Source organism: Capra hircus, chromosome 28 (assembly GCF_001704415.2).
Source record: "Capra hircus breed San Clemente chromosome 28, ASM170441v1, whole genome shotgun sequence".
NCBI classification, from domain to species: domain Eukaryota; kingdom Metazoa; phylum Chordata; class Mammalia; order Artiodactyla; family Bovidae; genus Capra; species Capra hircus.
In genome coordinates, this window is record NC_030835.1 from 2,239,252 (window position 1) to 2,260,742 (window position 21,491).

A 21,491-nucleotide genomic window follows, 5' to 3' on the forward strand; every position below is an offset into this window, starting at 1 on the left:
AATGGTGATACTTTGAATATTTTGGCTTTAATAGAATATACTGTTAAGATTTAGCTGTCTTATATACTGTGTGTATTTTGATCCTCACAACCACCCTGGGAGGAAGCCATGCCTATCTTTTTCCAGATGGAGAACAAGGTCAAAGAGGAGAAATCCCTTGCCCCAGATCATGTAATTGGTTGTAGAGCTGGTCTCAGAATCAGGTGTCCCTGTTTTCCCAGACTGCATTGTGTCCCCCTGATGCCTTAATTATTAAGATGCTGTGGAAGCAGGGCCTTCCTGGAAGAACTGCTGCTCCCTACAATGCAGAGAGGTGATGGCTGGGTTTTGCAGAGCAGCCTGACTGTGGGGAAGGAGGATCTGGAGGCAGGGTTGAGGTGCACAGCCCCAGGGAGCCCTCTTGCTGTCCTGCACCCCTAGGCATTGCCTGCTCCCTTTTCCCCAAGCAGCAGCTGGAGAAGAAGGCTCTGGTTTCTCCTGCATCTACTTCTGGCACAGGGGAGCACAACTGTTTGACCTCAGAGCATAAGTGAGGTAAGGATCACCACTTACTCTGGCTCCAGCCACACCTGCCTCCTTGCTCTGCTTTATATTTCCCATCCTATCCTGCCCCGGGGCCTTTGCAGCTGCGGACTCTGTCTGAAGCACTTCACCTCTGTCTTTACATGGTTCCTTCCTTCTCCCCATTCAAATGTCTGCTAGCAGCACTGTTTACAATAGCCAGGACACGAAAGCAACCTAGATGTCCATCGGCAGACGAATGGATAAGAAAGCTGTGGAATATTACAACACAATGGAGTATTACTCAGCCGTTGAAAAGAATGCGAAATGAAACAAATGAATCTAATGTGTAAGGGGCATAATTTCACCAAGGGGAATTATTTCAAATGGTTTCAAACTACATTAGTTTGTTCTAACATTCGTAAGGAGGGTATACCTGAACATAAAATCAACTGTAAAGTAAAATCTTAAATTGTTCTCAGAAACATAGATCGATATAGATAAAGCAAATTAGGAAGTATGTTAGTGTCATGAGAAAACAAGCTCATTTTTTAGTGTCGGAGAAACGAGCTGCAAATATAAAAGCAAAATGGTAAGTAAGACTTGGTAACGTTTATTCGATATCAATATAAATTATATAAAATCAAGTATGCAAAAGTGTGAAATCAAGATATAGTTTCTCTTAAAAAAAGAAAAGCATTTCTTAAAAGGCCTGAAAATAATAACCAACATCATAGCAATGACTCTCCTCTTTACCAACATTTCTGTCTCTGAAGATAGCTCATTAAAAAGGACACACGTTCTCTTAACAGAAAATGTGTAAGAAGAGGCTGAAACCTCTGGTCACACCAAAGGTAGGCAGGCTGAGAAAGATGGCAGATGATATAAAAATAACTCAGGAGTCAACTGAAGAGGTTCCCACAGCAACAGATGGAACAGGTCTCATTAGTGCAAATAAAGGCCTGGGTAGGTTGAAGCGTTGAGCATGTTTGAACGCATGAGCTCATAATGATACTGAAAAGAAAAAAAACCCAAATCAAAACCCGAATAACTCAAACAACCCTCCATGGTCCTCTTGGAGGATGGAGGGAGCAGGTTCATCCTTCTGAAAAGTTGAAAGTCACATTACTTTCCTGTGTGAATGACACCCAGTAGTCCAAAGAGCCGGGTGATGAGTGAGGAAGAGGGCGTTGCCGTTCCCTGCTCCAGGGGATCTTCCCGACCCAGGGATTGAGCCCTCGTCTCTTGCGCCTCCTGTCCCGGCAGGCAGATTCTTTACTGCTAGTGCTACCTGGGAAGCCCCAGTAAAGAAGGAAGGTAGGACCGGAAGATTATCATTTTCCAAACCCCTGACAAATGATGATCAAGACGATGATTCCTGAGGGACTCCTATATAAACACACAACACCCATGATGTGCTCTTGCCAAACAAAAACAAACCTAAACCAGAATAAGTCTCTGCCTCTGGACTGAACTACCTGACTATAGGAATAACAGGGACGGAGGAGACTGTTAAGTGACACCACGAGGAAGCAATCAGCAAAGTCCAGGGCATGGAACACTCTACAGGGCAAGCGGCCGACTCTTTAACAAATAAGCCACTGAAGTCAAAGTAGGTGGAAGCTGTGGATCATGAGACACCTGGAGACACAGGGATTAAGCGCCACACGCAGACGCTCTTCGGCTCTTGGTTCTAACACACCCTCCAGAGCAAACATTTGTAAGACACTCGGTAATCTGAATGCTTCCTGGGCATTGGATGTTATTCAGGAATTACTGCTAATGTCTTAGACATGAAAATGGTATTTGAAAAAAGCAGCTTTATTATTTATCAAGATCTACACCAATGCTTCCCAGGTAGCACTAGCGGTAAAGTACTCGCCTTCCAATGCAGGAGATGTAAGAGATGCGGGCTTGATCCCTGGGTCATGATGATCCCCTGGAGGAGGGCATGGTGGCCCATTCCAGTACTCTTGCCTGGAGAATCCCACGGACAGAGGAGCCTGGCAGGCTACGGTCCATAGGGTTGCGAAGAGTTGAATATGACTGAAGTGACTTAGCACGCATGCACGCTAATATTTAAGAATGAAATGATATGACATCTGGGACTTATTTCTGAGTGATGCAGTGTATGGAGAAATGAGTTGGAGTATATGAAACAAGATTTTTGAAGAGCTGGGAGAGTTGGGTATTTGTTACACTGTCTTCTGAACTTGTGTTACATTTGAAATGTTCCATAATTTTAAGAAAATAGAAAATTCCCTGGGACAGGAAGGAGAGAATGAGAGGGTCAGAGTGAGCCGAGGGGAAGGTGGGAGCTTCTGCGAAGAGGAGAGACACAGCAGGGAGCCGGACACCAGCGGGCTCCGCGGGAGCCAGGGCGAGACCTGAGACCGTCCGAGAACCACGTGGCTGAGGAGGTGGCACCTGGGCCTGCCTGGCCCGTCCCTCAGACTCCAGTCTGTCTGGTAACCTCACTTAGGGTTATATGATATAAAGTGGCTTTAGCGAGGCCAACAGCTCTGCAAATGTTGGCAGGTACACAAAGCATCAGAAACAGCTAAATGCCCAATTTTAGAGTTTGACTGGCTAAGGCTAGACTTAAAAATTAACACATTAAAATAGAAGAAAATATTGTGTAAGAGCATTAAGTAATCAGTGGCTTCCCTGGTGGCTCAGATGGTAAAGCATCTGCCTGCAATTCCAGAGACCCGGGTTCGTTCCTTGAGTTGGGAAGATCCCCTGGAGAAGGAAATGGCGACCCACTCCAGTACTCTTGCCTGTAAAATCTCACGGACAGAGGATCCTGGTAGGTTACAGTCCTTGGAGTTACAAAGAGGTGGACACACCTGAGCAACTTCACATGGTTCCGTGTTTCCATTCAGTAATCAAGTCAAGATGGAGTTTATATAATTAATGTGAAAATGTATATATATTCATGGGAAAAAACTTTAAAATTGTAATAATGTAGTTACAGGGAAAAAAGTTCTCAAATAATAGATAGCCCAGCGATAGGCAAAATGATACCAAAACCAACAAATAATGCTTTGTCAGCAGAATATGGGCACGTGTTGATTTTTCCTTTTATTTTCTTTTAAATGATGGTGTGTTTTTCATTGAGATGATTTGCCACAGGGTGAAGAAAACCTGTTACTACTTTTGACAAGAGATTATGGTTGGACCAACTTGCAGGGAAACCTGAGTCCAGAGTTTTAGTGAGACACTTTCCGTTCCCCCGCCCCACACCCCCGGCTGGAGCCACCTTCGCTTGGCCAAGGTGGATGGTTAATTTCACTGGTGACATTAACGCCCCTGGAATGGATGTATGGGATGGTGGAGCTAAAAATATCCCAGTGCAGGGGCAGTTTCTCTAGAAAGCCCAGAGCTGTGTACTTTCTCCCAAGGGCTGGGGAGGTCACTCTCCAGCGGCCAGTGCTGCGAGGTGATAACCATGGCTGGGGTAAGATCTGCTTCTGGACCCTTGCACATGTTAAGGACCCCTTCCAGGCATTGCTTTTGCTGCAGAGGGTCACCTCGGGCCCTCAGAGTGAGGAGGGCATGCTCACCACGGGGGCTGCCCAGCTCTCGTACCTGTAATCCCATCGGAGCTCTGGCTTCCTTTTGGGAAACGCAAGGCGGCAAGGCCCCTGCCTGTCCTTGGCTCCTCCACAGGTGGTCCTCTCACATCCTCCTGTCCAGTTTTAGAGAAGAGTGGGGGAAGCAGATACCCATGGTGGGACCAGAGCTGGCTAAGGTGCCCTGGGAGGCTGGACCTGAGTCAGACTGTATGCTCTGAGATGAGCGGTTCTGCAGGTCACCATGTCCGCTCCAGACTCACTACCTGACATTTGGCTCTCAACCCTCCAAGACTATTACTGCTTCCAGAAGCTTCCAGCAGCCCAAATTCAGACAGCTGCAAGGTTTCTGCACAACTTCATGGGTATTCTTGCCTGGAGAATCTCCATGGACAGAGGTGCCTGGCAGCCCATGGGGTTGCAAAGAGTTGGACATGACTGAGCGACTCAGCACACACACACACACACACACACACACACACACACGGGCATCCACTAGTTGGGGTTCTGTTGGCGTGGATGGCCTGCAGAGGGCTATCCCACTGTTTACAAGGCGCTGGCTCTCTGTGCAGCCCTTAGAGGAGGGCTCCGGATGCAGCCTCATCATGTCCCGCTTTCCTGCAGAGGGAGCGGGGTCCTGGGGACTTGTGGAAGGCAAATGGTGAGTCCAGCAGATAACAGAGCTGGGGTCAGATCTAGGGCACCCAACAAGCCTTCCAGGGGCTTTCTGGCTCTCTCCTGGCCTTCTTGGAGAAGCAGCACACACCCTTCCTTGCACACCCCTCATTCTCAGCTCCAGACCTCAGGGTCGCCTAGTGCAGTCTATGGCCAGAGGGGACCCAAAAGGCTGCAGGAGGCTTTTGCTCTAAAGTAATTTGTATTGGTTCAGTTCAGTTCAGTTCAGTTCAGTCACTCGTGTCCAACTCTTTGCGACCCCATGAATCGCAGCACGCCAGGCCTCCCTGTCCATCACCAACTCCCAGAGTTCACTCAGACTCATATCCATTGAGTCAGTGATGCCATCCAGCCATCTCATCCTCGGTCGTCCCCTTCTCCTCCTGCCCCCAATCCCTCCCAGCATCAGGGTCTTTTCCAATGAGTCAACTCTTCGCATAAGGTGGCCAAAAGTACTGGAGTTTCAGCTTTAGCATCATTCCTTCCAAAGAACTCCCAGGGCTGATCTCCTTCAGAATGGACTGGCTGGAGCTCCTTGCAGTGGTTAGCAGCCTTCAAAGCCTGGGAGATTCGGGAGGCGGGTGTGGCAGTAGCATCTCCGACTACTTTTCACATGGAAGGTCGGGCACCACTGGGTGGCAGGGTGTGCGGGGCTGCCCCTCCAGACGAGGCATGTGCCCTCCTGCTGGCCACCAGCTAACTTCATCATTTTCATACCTGCCAGGACTGTTTGCAACTCCATTCTGAGCAGGGGATGGCTTAGGGTGTGCTGGAGAGGGATGGTTTCCCCAAAAGCCAGCTGGGGGGCCGGACCCTGAACACCCTGCCCATCAACCCCCTTGCCAGTGGACACCCTCAAACACTCAGAGAACTGGGCGTCACGTTGAGCTGAATTGAACCTTGAAGAACGCGTAAACTAGGAGGCGTTCCGCCGGCATTAATACTGAATAAGGCTTATCTTCAGGAACATCTACCTGCTGTGAGCAGATATGTCTTCATGAAATAGGAAATCCACCCAAGTTTATTAAAACCGCCTGCGTCTAAGTGGGAACTCAAACCGAGCAGCCCTCCTTTAGAGCCTCATTATTATTACGGCATTATTTATTTATATCCTACCCTAAGACAGACATGATGTAATCCAGTAATTAAGATTGTTATGATTGAATATTTATTAAGCACCTACAATAAGCCAGCCACTGATCCACATAAAATGAGTCTCCCTCCTCCAGAGCTGCCATCTTGCTGCCACGGGGAGCTCAGCGCCTCTCATAGGGGAGCAGGCAGGAGCTTAATGGATTTTGTCTTCCCTGAGCAAGCCTGAGAGAAATGACGCTGATCAGAAATTGGGCCCAGTTTAGTCTCGCAGTTCAATTGGAGTGAAATGAAAACAATCCATCGCTGGCTTGGAGAAGAGATGGGTGTGCGTGCAGAGGAGCTGTCCGCCCCACACGAGGCGTCTCAGAGCCCAGGGTAAGCAGGGCTGTGGCCCCTCTGGGTGCCTCTGGGGCGATAGGTGTGGGCAACTTCCTGCGCACGTGTAACTCACCCCCAGGCCCAGATTGTGCTGTTCTCTTGTACTTCCTGTAAAATTAGCCCCTGCTCGCCAGATCAGGGCTTCCCAGGTGGCTCACTGGGTAAAGCATCTGACTGCAACGCAGGAGACGCTGGTTCAATCCCTGGGTCAGGAAGATCCCCTGGAGGAGAGCATGGCAACCCACTCCAGTATTCTTGACCGGAGAATTTCGCGGACAGAGGAGCCTGGCAGGGTATAGTCCATGGGGTCGCAAATGGTCGGACACGACTGAAGCAGCTGAGCACTCACACACACCCACTGCCAGGTCACACTCAGCACAGGCTGGGTCTCTGTGCTAGCATGGGGGCCGCCAAGGGAAGCAAACACAGCCTCAGGCCTCCTGGAAGTCAGTCCCCAGACAAGGTCCCAAGGGAGCGTCCTCCATCTGCCCAGTCCCACTGCTCCAGGACAGCCTGTGCAAAGTCCGGGCTTCTTGTCTCCCAGGCTCTCCCTTTCCATCTTCTGTGTTTCCCCACCCTGGGCCGCTTCTCCCTAAAAGGACCTGCTGGGTTGGGAGCTGGCCAAGAGAGAGCCTGTAGGCTGGGCTGTCTGGCTTCTACCTGGACTCTGTGCCTGAGCATTATTTGTAGAGTGAAAGAGTAAATAAATGGATAAAAGCACTAAGGGGTCAATGAATGAAACACCACTGTAAATGTATACCTGGCATTGATACGTGAACTTCTATGACCAGGCGCTTCCCTAGTGGCTCAGATGGTGAAGAATCTGCCTGCAATACAGGAGACCCAGGTTTGATCCCTGAGTCAGGAAGATCCTCTGGAGAAGGGAATAGATGCCCACTCCATTGTTCTTGCCTGGAAAATTCCATGGACAGAGAAGCCTGGCGGGTTATAGTCCATGGGGCTGCAAAGAGTTGAACACGACTGAGTGACTAACACTTAAACTGCCTGGAAAAACCTAGTCTCAATTCAAAGATCAAAGAGTGCCAGAAAAGGGACTTTCAGGGGCCCCCACTCACTCCTTCAATGCCTGTGCTGCTGTAGTTCTGAGTACCGGAGGCCCTGAGACGCACGCTCGGGCCTGACCCCCACCCAGGCTCAGCATTTCAGAGCTCCCTGCTGGCAGCAGGTGGGGATTGCAGGTCGCGTTTTCACCATCACCAGGGAGATGTGTGTACGTGTGTGTGTGGTAAAGCCAGAGAATCTCTGCCCAGGCTCCCAGGCTGCTGGTCCCTTGGTGCTCAGCTTCTATAGGAAAAGTTGCCTAAGGTGCAAGGAAGCCGAGAATGAGCTAAGGAGGCATCCATCAGAGACTGGCTTGAATTTGGTGTTTGAAGGATGGTTTCGGAGATGAGAAAGCATTAAAATGGTCTGTGAGCAGTATGCAGAAAGGGGAAATGATGCCACAAACTTAGAATGGTGAGGCATTCCAACAGCTGGTGCAATTAAAAGGTGTGTTGGAAACTGAAAGGGCTAAGAAGCCGTCTGCATTCTCCCTTTGGGATGAGGGCTCCTTCTTCTCGCCTTTCTTCCCGCCCTCACTTCCTCTTGTATTACCTTCCTTCCTAATAGAATTTATTTTTCTCATTATAGACAATCTGACAATTTAGGAGTGGAGGAAAGAAAGTAGGGGAAAAAACCCACTCAGGGAGGTTGACATGGGGGAGCTGTGCCTGTGTTGGGTAGGGGTATATGGGAGATTCCTAGACCTTTCACTCAGTCTTGGTATGAACTGAAAGAAAACTGCTCTTAAAAATTAAGTCTGTCAAAAACAAAAGCAAAAACCACCCTCTACCCATAAGTCCCATGTACTATTTATTCATTCACTTTTTTTTTTTACATAATTGTGATCATACCATCTAGACAATTTCTTAACTTTCTTTTGCCATTAAACTTTGTAACAAAAGCATTTATTTCCATATTATGAATTCTTCTGAAACATTTTTTGTTGAAGTATAGTTGATTCACAATACAGTGCTCGATTCTGGTGTACAGCTGAGTGATTGTGATAGACACAGATTATAGTTCTTTCTCAGATTATATTTGATTTGTGTTATTGCAAGATACTGAGTATAGTTACCTGTTATATGGTAGGACCTTGTTGCTTGAATATTATATTTTATACGTAGTAGTCTGTATCAGCTGATCCCAAACTCCTAACTTATCCCTCCTCTTCTCCCTTTGGTAACCACAGTTTGTTTTCTCTGTCTGTGAGTCTGTTTCTGTTTTGAAAATAAGACCATTTGTATCATAGTTCAGATTCCAACTATAAGTGGTATCATTTGATACTTGTCTTTGTTTGCCTTACTTACCATGATAATCCCTAGGTGTGTCCATGCTGCTGAAGTGGCATCATCTCATCCTTTTTTTGTGGCTGAGTAGGATTCCACCGAATATGTGGACCGCGTGTTCTTATTCCGTTTATCTGCTGATGGACGTTTGGGTTGCTTCTGTTTCTTGGCTATTGCAAATAGTGCTGCGCATTCAACTGGGTGCATGTATCTTTTCAGACTAGAGTTGTTTCCCAGGTGTGTGCCCAGAAGTGGGGTTGCTGGGTCATGTGGCAACTCTAGCTTTTTAAGGACCTTCCATACTGTTTTCCACAGTGGCCGCACCAGGTTGCCTTCCCACCAAGAGCGCTGGACGGTTCCCTTTTCACCACATCCTGCCCAGCATGCATTGCTTGTGGGCTTTTCAATGAGGGCTGTTCTGACTGCTGTGTAAGGTGATACCTCACTGTGGTTTAATTTGCATTTCTCTAATACTTAGTGATGTTGAGCATCTTCTCATGTGCACGTTGCCATCTGTATGTCTTCTTTGGAAAAAAATGTCTATTTAAGTCTTCTGCCCTTTTTTCAATTTGATTTATTTGTTGGTTTTTTTTTGTTTGTTTGAGTTGTATGAGCTGTTTATATATTTGTTCAGTCACATCATTTGTGAATATTTTCTCTCAGTCCATAGACTGTTTTTGCATCTTATTTATGGTTTCCTTTACTGTACAAAAGTTTATGTTTGATTAGGTCCCACTTGTTTATTTTTGCTTTTTATTTCTAACGCTTTGGGAGGCTGACCTAAGAGAGCACTGCTATTGTTTATGTCAGAGAGTGTCTGCCTACGTTCTCTTCCAGGAGCTTTATAGCGTCCTGTCTTGTATGTGAGTCTTTAAGCCATTTGGGGTTTATTTTTGTGTGTGGCGTGTATGGTGCTCTCACGTCATTGATTTCCGTGTAGCTGTCCAGCCTGCCCAACACCACTTGGTGAAGACGCTGTCTCTTCTCCGTCTTTCATTCTTGCCTCCTCTGTTGGAGGGTAACTGACCGCCGGCACGCGGGTTGACTCTCGGGCTCTCTGTTCGGCTCCATCGATCCTTATGCCTGTTTTTGTGTCAAGAGCACGTTGTTTTGATCACTATAGATTTGCAGTATTTTCTGAAGTCTGGGAAGATTATGTCTCCGGCTTTGTTCATTTTCCTCAGGATTGCTTTGGCAATTTGGAATCTTCTGTGACTCCATATAATTTTTAGAGTTATTTATTCCAGTCCTGCGAAAGATGTCATGGGTAATTTGATAGGGATTACATAAAACCTATAGATCGCTTTGGGTTGTATGGCCATTTTGACAATGTAGTCCTTGCAATCCAAGATGAAATATTATTTTAAATGGCTTGATATTCCAAATTATGGAATTTCAATATATATGGCTCCTTAGGAAATGCTACAATGAAGAGGTTTATAGGCAAGATGTTTTTATTTGGATTTATTGTCTCAAGATGTATTTGCAGATGTGTGATTATTGGATTGAAGAGATTCACATTATCAAGCCCTGTATGCGTACATCTTGCCAAATTGCTTTCCACTGCCACCAGTGATGAGTAAGCCCGCCTGTTTGACCACGTCTTTGGCAGCATAGGGTATTTGCTTTTTATGGCTCCTTGCTACTATGGGCTGTAAGAGACAACCTTGGTTATAACTTAGACCAGGTGTACAGTGCCCTTGGGGTGACACAATTACAGGGCAAATGGGGCAGGGTTCTCAGCCAGGCGCAGGGTGAGGCAGCCTTCCTGTTACCCATGCTGGGAGCAGAGGGAGGAAGCCTAGGTGAGCGCAGGGCCCAAGCTGCTCTTTAAGGCAGCCCGGGGGTGCTACGAGACAGCACGGTCTAATGCAAGGGGCTGTTTAGAGCTCTGCGTGGGCTTGAATCCATTTTTTCTCTAAACTATTGGCTGTGTGCTTTTGGGCACAAAGTTACCTCCTACGTCTCTGCTTTCTTTAATATATATCTCGAGACTAGAGGGCTCCCAGGAACAGCTGTTTGGGGATATAAAGGGATAACTTCCCACAAGAGAACTTCGAGAAAGGCAAGTCCCTTTCTTCTTTCTGCTTCACTCCCAGATCCCCCAGGAGTCAGGTCACAGCCGGCTGCAGGCCAGTGCAGTGTCTCCATTGGAGCTGGAAAGGACAGAGCCCACCCCTGTGGCGAGCCCTGCTTGCTGCCCTGCAGCTCCGGACGTCGCTGCCCACGCTGTGCCTGGCATACCCCACACATGGGGGAGGCCAGGCCATTTAGTGTTCTGTGGGGTGAGTGTCTTGAGGCCAGCCTCGCATCATTTTTCTTCCTTGTCTTTGGGATGAGATCATGAGAGTCGAGCCTGGTAATTGCTCAGGAAAATAAGGCTCCTTTTTAATCAGGTGCTAAAAGTGCTTTCAGCAGCCTCGTGCAGTGCTGCTGACGGGAGCAGCTTCCAGCCAGTTTTGTGATGCTTCAAAGAGCAGAGGTAAGACTGCTTCTGGGGAGTAAGCACCATCACACCTGCCCCCAACCTTGGTTTCCTTGGACCATTGAACACACAGGTCAAATTCAGAGATGGGAAATACCGATGTGTCTGCAACACAGCTATTGCTGAGTCCCCCGTTGAGCATTTAGGCAACCCCTTCTCTGCGTGTTCCATTCAGTTTCTTTGTCTGTAGAATGGGGATACATCGGCTGAATCTCAGCTCGCTGGTGTGAGGGTCAGGGGAAGGGGAGGGGGAGGCACAGAGCTTGCTGCGCTGTGTGCCTTTCACGTTCTGCTTCATTTGCTCTTTTCAGAAGCTCCACGAGGTGGGGAGCACGATTACGTGGGATGAAGATTCACCTGCTCACAGTTCAGTCCCTCTTCCCCGGGCCCAAGCGCCGTCTGCACAGACTCCCTCCTATCGTTGCAGGCACCCGGGGGTGCAGGAGGAAAGCTTGGCTTTGTAACCCACAACCAACATGCTTCTTAGCTACCTTGTGCAGAAATTCCTCCTGCTGCAAACGGAGCTGATTGCTTTTGGCCTCTACCTCCAGGCCCAAAGCACCGGGCAAGTCACAAATCTCCCAGCATTGGGGAAAACATGTGTTCAGAAAGAGGAAACTTTGCTGAGCAGATCGTTAAGGCTGCGCGGCTGGGGCGGTACGGGGTGGAGGCGCTCTCTGCTACCCCCCTCCCCAGCCTTTTGGTTCTGCTCCCGATAACACGGTAGGTCAAGCATGTGGCTAAATATAGCCGCCCTCCCAGCTGGGCTGTCATCGGGACTGTCAGGACCGTGTCCAAAGTTTTCAGACTGGAACTTCTCAGTTAAACTCAGTCATGGGGGCCAGGGATCTTGTTTTCAGAAGTCCTCCCCTCCTCCCCTTAAACTGTAGACCCAGGGACAGACCCCGTAGGGCCGACTAGAAGGCAGGGGAAGTCGGATGGGGGCAAAGAGCGCCTGGACCTGCAGACCTGAGCGTGGCAGCAAGCTGAGTCCTTGAGACCTGAGTCTTGGGTTCCTATGCCCAACAGCCTTGGGAACACGGCTGCCTCACAGGCGCTGTTGGGCCCATCTTTAGGGCCAGGGTAAGTCACTGGCTCATCGCCGGCAGTGTGGGCACTTGGACAACCGTTGACCCTCTGAGCCACACTGGCCTCATGCGTAGGAGAGAGTCATGGTAACCTTATGCCGCTGCTATAGCGAATAAAGGAAAACAGAGTGCTTTCTGTTGAAGCTCCTCACTCTGGTGCAACTAGACTCTGCCACACGATACAGGCTTTGCCCTCTCTCCATCGGCCCTGCCATGCAGGTATCTGGTTCGGCCCAGACAAACTGTTCTAAGCATCTCTGTGTGCTGGGAGCTTGAAGCTCCAAAAATTAATGAGCTCAAGGGCACACAGACAGGACACAGCAGAGACAGGAAGACACGCATCTGATGCGCCACCCTCCCTTCTCGCCCAGGGACGCCACTTGTGCTGTTCTCTGCTTTACTGGTCTGCGAATTCTCAAGGAGGAGGCCAGCTGAGGATAGAGAGGCAGGGCTGAGGGAGGGAACTCAAAGGCGGCTCCTTCCTGATGGAGCAGGTTAGGGGGCCCGGGACTGCTGCACCGATCCATCTGAAAACCCTAGGAGCATCATTCTATGTCAGTGCCATCCCTGGATTTGTGCCACCCTTAGCCCGTGCAGCTGAATACAGTGGTCCCTGTAGGGTCACTTTCTCCCAAGGCTGCCTTGGCCCCTGGAAGATACAGGCTGGGTGTGTTCAAACTTTTTCTCCAGCCTTCTGAGCTCCACAGGCTCCCAGTTTAGGAGGAGGGACTGAAATTTGCTTAACTGAAGGGGTTTATTTTATTAGTGTCTATTTTCCCCTATCCAGTGGTACAATGCACTGTAGGTAGTTTGTCTGGCTTTGAATCTTCCATTTATTCTAGAAGCATTTGTTTGGTAAATACTACGGGTCAGGCAATGGGATACAGCTGTGAACAAGACAGGATCTCTGCTTTCATGGAACTTACACTTGGGGCTTGAGGGTGGGGATTTCTAGATGAGGGTAGAGAGCGGACAGCACCAGGCCATGTGGAGCCTTGCTGGCCAGGGACATGGAGTTTGCATTTTATTCAGTGTTATAGGAAGCCAATGGTGGGTTTAGTCACAGGTCCAATAGGATCTGATAAACATTTGAAGAAGCTTTCATAACGGCATTATGTACAATTGCTAAGATATGGAAGCAAGGTAGGTGTGCATCAACAGATGAATGGATAAAGAAGTGGCATACACACACACACACACACACACACACAGGAACACTGCTCAGCAATAAAAGATGAAACCTTGCCTTTTGCAGCAACGTGAATGCACTTGGAGGGTATTATGCTAAATGAGACAAGCCAGACAGGAAAAGACAAGCCCTGTATGGTACCACTTATCTGTAGAATATAAAAAATACAATAAACTGGTGAGTATAACCAAAAAGGAGACTCACAGGCATAGAGGCTAGACTAGCGGTTACAGTAGGGGGAGGGAAGGGAGGAGGGGCAATGTAGGGGCGGAGGATTAAGAGGCACAAACTGAGGCATGAGATAAGCTACAGGGAAGTATTGTGCAACACGGGCAGTGTAGCCAGTATGTTTTAGTGACTATGAATAGAGTATACCCTTTAAAATTGTGAATTACTTTATTGTATACCTTTACCTTATATAATATTATACATCAACTATACTTCAATGAAAAAATAAATACATTTAAGAAAGATTTCTCTGACTGCAGCATGGAAAAGGGAACGTTGTAGGATGAGATGGGGCAGGGCCAGTCGAAGGACATTGTAGGTGTTCAGAGGGGAGAAGGTGGCCTGGAAGGTCAGAGAAGAGAGGAGAGTGGGGAGGTTATTTGGGGTAGAATTTGGCTCTGGGCACTTGACTATGAGTGATGCGGAAGAGGAGACCCCAGCGGGACTCCCGGCGTCGAGTGCTCACTCACACTGTCTGCCTCAGATGGGGCAGCGTAAGCTTTAGGAAGCCACTGTGCAGTGGGCTGGTTTCCACCGCTAACAGGAGCGCGTCTGTGTGACTGATCGCAATATCGATTCATTTTAACAGTCACAGCAGTCTTACAAGACAGAGGTGCTGTGCTATGTTACTCTTAGTCATTCAGTTGTGTCCAATTCTGCGACCCCACGGACTGCAGCCCACCAGGCTCCTCTGTCCATGGGGATTCTCCAGGCAAGCATACTGGAGTGGGTTGCCATGGCCTCCTCCAGGGGATCTTCCCAACCCAGGGATTGAACCCAGGTCTCCCTCATTGCAGGTGGATTCTTTACTGTCTGAGCCCCCAGGGAAGTCCAAGAGAGGTGCTACTGTTGTCTAAATAGTTTGCTCAACTCACTTGTCTGGTTGCCCAAGCATCCTGATTCCTCCAGAAAATCAGTCTCAGCTATAGCTGTCATCTCTCCCTCAGGCCTCCAGCTCTGGGTATCAGAGGGAGCTTGGTTTTTGCCCACTGCTGAGGGATCTGGTCCACACTGGAGAATTTCATGTATATCTTCCCCTTTAGACAGAGGACTGCAATTATTCCCCTTGTGAGTTTGCTAAAAGCTAAATGAACTGTCCCAACTCTCTGTCTCTGAAACAGATGAGATTTACCCTGGAGAGGATGTGGGGCTGCACTGAACCTCCCAGGGGGTCCGGCGCCCCTGCTGAGGGGCCCACTGAAAGACCTGAAGTCCCTGACCCCAGAGACCCCAGCAGTGTCTTTTGAGCCCATCTGGGAGTTTCTGCAGAACAAGAGCGCTCTCACTCAAGCGGCCCCACCTAGACACCTGCGTGCAGCGGCTGCTCCACGTGCCAGTGGGGAGGGCTTGTGAGGGCAGCTGACGTTAGCACGTGGTCAGCATCACACACTCACAGGAGAGGAGAGAGGCGCACAAGGTGAACGGCGCGGGCCTTGGAGCCCCCAGGCCCCTGCCCTTTATCTTACATTGAAACTTCACCCCAGTATGTCTTTGCATGGATCACTGGGCAGTTCCCTGGTCATAAAGGCCTGTTCTTCTAAGCGCAGTGGGATGTGCCTGCTCAGAGTCTTGGGATGAATTGTCCCACGTGTGAGTTTGTGCACACATGCTAAGCATTGGTATGCGTGTGGAAGCACCACAGCTCTCCTGTGGACCACGAGAGAATCAGAATAAAGAGAGTGGCATTGGGGGCGCTGGGTGCAGCTGGGGGCTCAGGTACAGATCTGTACCTGGCCCCTTGCGCCTGTGAAGGAGGCATCATAATCTCCACCTCCAAGAGGAAGAAAATGGGGCTCTGGCTCACAGTAGCCCTCTATAGCAGGGTCAGCCGTGCACCCCACCCGCATGGCCTACCTCTCGATATGACCCCTTTGGCTCCCGCCTGGCCATCCATTGTGTTAACTGAGTGCTTGAACAGCATTTGAAGGCCAGGTTAGGTGCTTGAATATATTGCCACATTAATAACTTCAGGACATTTCAGGCAGCATTGAAATAGTAAATTAGGACACGACGGGCCATATATTCAAGGCAGAGAGCTGAAGTATCATTTTATTACATGTGCCATGGAATTAAAGGCTTAATTTTCTTTTAAAAGATGGTGATGCATCATTTCCTGCAGCCAGGTAAAAACAGTTAGCAGAAATGATTTATCTCTCCTTCCATTTAAAAATACAAAACCAGAATCCCAGGATCTACCTCTCTGTTATTTATCTCTGCCTGGAGGGCACTTGAGACTTTGATCAGTCATTCTGACTTGAAGGACAGGCCAGATCCTGGCTGTGGTCATGAGAGGGAGCTGAGTGCAGAGCAGTGGCTGTCTCTATGGGTTAGGGGAGTGTGGCTTCTCACACAAGGCTCAGAAGACCGGTCGACTGTGTTCCTTTCCCAACTCTGGCCATAGGCTGGCTCTGCAGTCACTGTTTACCTCTTGAAGCATAGTTTTCTCACCTACAAAATGGAATCACAGGTGAGTTTATGGTGGGGCTGTTGTAAGGTTCTCATGAGATTATAGGTGGAAAGAAAGTGGGCCTTCGGGGGCTCTTGCACAACTAAGTCACATTTGCGGAAGAAGGTTTTAGAATGGCTCTGTATTTTCTGACAGTAAAATAATACTCATTGAGGGGCTTCCCAGGTGGCGCTAATGGTAAAGAAGCTGCTTTTCAAGGCAGGAGACTTAAGGGAGGTGGGTTCCAGGAAGATCCCCTGGAGAAGGGAATGGCAACCCACTCCAGTATTCTTGCCTGGAGAATCCCGTGGACAGAGGAGCCTGGTGGGCTACAGTTCACAGGGTGGCAAAGAGTCAGATATGACTGAAGTGACTCAGCACAGCACCCTGCATGTACTCATTGAGAGGAAATTTGGAAAATATAGAAAATAGCAAAGAAGAAAATAAAGGAAATGGTATAATATGGCCTGGAGGTGATCGTTATTTTCCCTTTTTTGGCATGCTTTTAAAAACAAAATTCGATTCCTAAACATTTACAAATGAATATTCTGGTACTCTGCTTTTCCGGCTTGATATTCCCAACACCAGCTTCACCCTAATGACTGTCCACAGCTTCTTTGCGTGACTGCACACGATTCTTACTGTCTGGAACAATGCACACGATCTATGTCGACCTCTCTTGTCAGATCTTTGTCTTCCTTCTTTGAAGAATACTTCCTGCGGCCACTGTAACAAGCTGGTGGTGAGAGAGGGTTCATAGATGCTTCTTCACTCACAGTCCTGGAGGACAGAAATCTGGGCTCAAGGTGCCGGCAGGGCTGAGCTGCCTTCGAGCGCCTGGCCAGCCTCTGGCGGCTCCAGGTGTTCTGAGCTTGTGGCCGCATCCCTCCAATCTCTGCTTCTGTCTTCTGATGGCCTTCTCTTTTCTGTGTGTCTGTCTGTCTCCTCTGAGTGCTTCTAAAAGGAGACTTGTCAGAGACTTTGTCCCTGGATTTAGACCCCCCCCCTGGGTAATTAGGACGATCTCCTCATCTCTATATTCTTAACTTCATTATGTCTGCAGAGATTCCTCCCAAAAAAGGTCACAGTCCCAAGCTCTGGGGTTAGAATGTTGACATATCTTTTGGGGGCCACCATCCAGTCCAGAGAAGCCAGGAAACCAGGGCTTAAAGAAGTCCAGGGTCACAGGGCTTCCAGGTAGTGGAGCTGGGATTCTGTCTCAGGCATCTGGCCTAAATGCATTTAATTTGCCTGAATATCTTTTTATATATGTGAAGTCATATTTTAAATGTTTGGTTTTAATGGCCTCCTTGTCTGAGGACCCTGGCTCTCTCCTCTCTGTACTTGCCGGGCCCAGTCGCCGTTGGGGACAGGCCCCACAGACCCCATCATCTGATCCGTCCTTGCCAGTCGGGCGGGAGAGAAGGGAGCTGGCACGCAGTGAGGCCGGTGCCGGCCATCTGCCCTGAGGGTCTCCTGCTGTCTGAGCCCAGCGTCCTCTCCATCAGATGCTACAGGTTTCAACAGCGCTGGTGGACCCAGTGACCACCCTCAGCGTCTCGCCTTTCCCAAGGAGACCCTCAAGCAGGTCTGCCCTGCCCCCTCACTGCAGCCTGGGGGACACAACTCCCTACAGCACCCTTGACCTCCCGCTGTGGCCAGAGCAGCTAAGAGGCTCAAGTGAGTTTCCTAAAGGTGATGTTGCCATGTTGTCCACGGCTTTGCAAATCTGATTAACGCAAAAGAACGGTTTGCGGGTTTCCTGGGAATGGATATGAAGTCAGAGAAGGCTCCTCTCAGGGGTCCTGAGTTGACTCATCCCCATTTCCTGCTGGGGGCCTGAGTAGTCGCCCTAGTAATCCCCCTCTTGGGGGCAAGATCCCTCTGGTGAGCCTCTGGGAGGACTGTCAGCACCCAGGAAGGGGAGGTCATGCCCCTTATTATTCCTGGGTCTCCTGAGTCTTGGGCCCTCCCTGAGCCAGCCTGCTTCTGTACCTGGGGATGGAGCCAACTGCTGTCCTCATGCAAACTGGGGCTCAGGGCAAGAGGAGGGGGGGCACCTCATACACGACAGGGGCAAGGCCAGGTGGTTGACGATCAGCTACAGTCATTCTGAGACTTAGGTAAAATTATACCCATTTTAGGTCTTCCCTGGTAGCTCAGACAGTAAAGCATCCACCTGCAATGCGGGAGACCTGGGTTCTCTCCCTGGGCTGGGAAGATCCCCTGGAGGAGGGCATGGTAATCCACTCCAGTATTCTTGCTGGGAGAATCCCCATGGAGAGAGGAGCCTGGCGGGCTAGAGTCCACGGGTTTGCAAAGAGTCGGACACAACTGAGTGACTAAGCACAGCACATACCCATTTTAAAGATGAGGAAACGGAAAGAAAAAAATGACTTGTCCAAGGTCACATCAGCAGCAGGGACCAGCACCCCTTGCCTCCGTAGTGGAGGCGGTGAGTCCTTTTCCACAGACTATCCCTACCACATGCTGGTTCTGTTTCTACTTTAGTATAAGCTTAACCCTGAGAAGGTCATAGGCAGGCTTCTGCAGGAAAGACAGGGCTTGACAAGTGAATGAAAAGGATACAGGTTTGGTTTCAGGCTTGGAATCTGAATGTTCTGACCATGAGCAGCTGGGCCAGAGTCCAGAGTCAGGGGAGGGAGGTAGAGGAGGAGTCTGTGGGCTGCAGGTACCAGAGCCCTTAAGTCCCTCGTGGGTTGCGTGAGTGTCCCCGTGACAGCATGGGGCTGTGCTGACCACTCCATGTGACCAGGTGCCCGGCTGGAGTGGATGGAACTCTGAAGCTCCAACAGACTTTCTCAGTGGGAAAGGTTAAACGGAAAAGATGTTCAAAGTCCTGGGAAATGAGCCCAGGCTCTGTGGATGGAGATGGGAGCGTCACACATACTGTCTCATCTAACCTCCCCAGCAGTTCAGCAAAATAGGCTGGGCTATGTCCACATTACAGACTAGGAGATGAGGCTCAGAGAGGTCAAGTGACTTGTCCAGGATAACACAGCAAGAAGAAGATGCAGCTGAGATTCAGTGCTTCCTGAAGCTTGCAGCTCAGAACACGAGCAGGGGGAAATCTGGCCCCATTCTTCCTGCGATAGCTACTCAGAAATTTACTCTTACAGGGAGAAGTGCTTAAAGACATACAAGACTCAACAGACATGATATGGTCACAGATGTGACTGAGGTAGGCATCCTAGCTGGATCAGAAGCTGTTCCTGCTGTAGAGGGAAGCCTTCTGCTGGCTTTTAAGACTCCTGGTGCTGTGGAGCTGAGCATCTCCCAGGCCCAGGCCTGTGGGAGGGGCCGGGTAAGGCAGCCTGTGCGCTATGACTTCCTCTGGACAACTCTGCCCAGCACCAGTCACGCTGGGGATAGACCCTGGTCCCACTCAGCCACTAATCAGCAGAGCCCCTATCCACCCACGTCCTTGGCACTGCTGCCCAGCTCTCTGCCCCCCATGAGACAGCCTGGGGCTGAAATATCACCCGGCTAAGTCCCTCCAACCTGGCCCTGCTGAGAGAGTGCTCTTTGCAGCAAGGAGCGAGGGGAGCACAGAGGCTTACTCACCATAGCAGCATCCTCCTTGAGCGGCAGAAGCGTGGAGGACACAACCACCCACAGACAGTCATGGGCTGCGTGCAGGGCGCCTGCCCCGGGCACTCACACTTCCTTTCTCGGAGAGGCAATGAGGCAGCGGGAAAGAATCCACTCCCACCCAGCTGGGCCTGCCCTTCGCCTGAGACATCAGATCTGACTTGGAAGCCAGCTGGACATTCCTGTTAGGCTGCTCAGAAATGGACCACGGCCCCACCGCTCAGAGAGGCCTGAGCGCTCCCGCCCCCTGCTTCCTCTGGAGCCTGGCCCTTCTCTGCAATGCCCCCATCCCAAGGGACTGGGTCTGTGACCTTGGTGAAGCCCTCGGCTGACCCAGCTCCCGCCCTCTGGCTCTGTTCGTTTATAAATAGGCCCATTTCTCATCCTGCTCCAGCCTGGAGCTCCACACCCAAGAGGCAGATGCAACCTTGGGATTCCCTTTCCAGCCAAGGGCAGAGCAGGACCCGGCGGGCTCATGGGCCTGAAGGATGAGATCACAGATTTTCCTGCAAATAGCAACGCACACTGGACAGTCAGAGGCTACTTTCCTGCGGCTGCCCAAACAAATGACCACATACAGGGTGGCTTAAACAACAGCCATTCATTGTCTCACAGTTCTGGAGGCCAGAAGTCTGAAATCACGGGGTGGGCAGGGTAGCTCTATCTGAAGGCTCTAGGGGAGGCTTCCTCCTTGTCCCTTCTAGCTTCTAGTGCCCCCTCATTCCTTGGTTTGTGGACACATCTCTTCAACCCGTGTGGTGGCATTGCCCCCTTCTCTCTGTCTCAAATGTCTATTTATCTTATAAAGGACATTTATCATTGGATCTAGGGGCTACTGAACTTTCTACTTAGCACAGAATCCTTAATTCCACCTGTAGGAACCATTTTTCTAAAGAAGGTCACATTCATAGGTTTCAGGATTAAGACACAGACATATCTTTTAGGGGCCAGCATTCAGCCACTACAGCTCATTGTCACGAACGAAATTTGCTGAGATGGCCATCGACAGGTGGGTCAAATGAGGAACCCCAAGAAAAGGGACTTTTTACAGAGAGACGCAGACTTTTGGGGTGTCTTTGGCTCTGCTGTCTGGGGTTCCCCTGTGGCCAGGCCAGGTAAATCCCGCTGCTTCTGAAGGAGACTTTAATGATGGACTCTCCCCGGCAAAGCCGAGGGCTCAGGAACAGATTCGTGTTGTCTCCGGCTCGGCTGAGCGTGTGGGTCAGCACCCAGCTATTGGCTGGATTACGGAATCGTCAATAGATCCGGTTGAGCTGAGACAGCTGGAGTAAGCAGACCGCACACAGGCGCTGGTTATTTTGGCTTTTGTGGTGACGTGGCGTGATTTGTAGCTTGGCTCTCGGCCACTATGACACTCACAGAGCCTGGTCAGCTGTCACGGGTTCACGCTCTTTGCTGAGTGAAATGACCTGAGTGTAATTTCACGGTGCATGGAAAGAATGCGGACTCTGGAGTCCCACAGACCCCTAGGGTCTGGCCCTGCCATTGCTTACCTCCCACGGGAACTTCTCAAGGCTTCCTCCTGGGTAAAATGAGGAGGGATAAACCCATCTGGAAACACTGTTGTGATTACAAACCTGGATTCTATCTCAAGGGCCTGGCCCAGGGCCTGGCGCACAGTAGGCATCCATTAAATGGTTGTTTGGATTTGGGGTTGGGAAGCCCACCCACTGTGTGCAGAAGCGTGGACCTTCCACCACCTCGTCCCTCCTCTCTCCCTGGCTCCTAGTCCTACGGTGTCTTGACCTCGCGTGCCCTGGCTTGGGCCATACCCCTGCTCCCCTGGGTCCCTCCAGCCATTTCCTGAGCACCCTCGCTGCCCCGGCTGCCTGCTCCAGGCCCACTTCCCA

At 49.9% G+C, this 21,491-nt stretch overlaps 1 long non-coding RNA gene across 1 annotated transcript; it reads right to left on the reverse strand.

Annotated features, from left to right (window-relative positions):
* On the reverse strand, positions 15,585–19,907 carry LOC108634134. Its single transcript, XR_001917386.1, has 2 exons — positions 19,594–19,907; positions 15,585–16,010 (listed from the first exon to the last, which is right to left on the reverse strand). It is a non-coding gene; the product is annotated as an uncharacterized LOC108634134 (long non-coding RNA).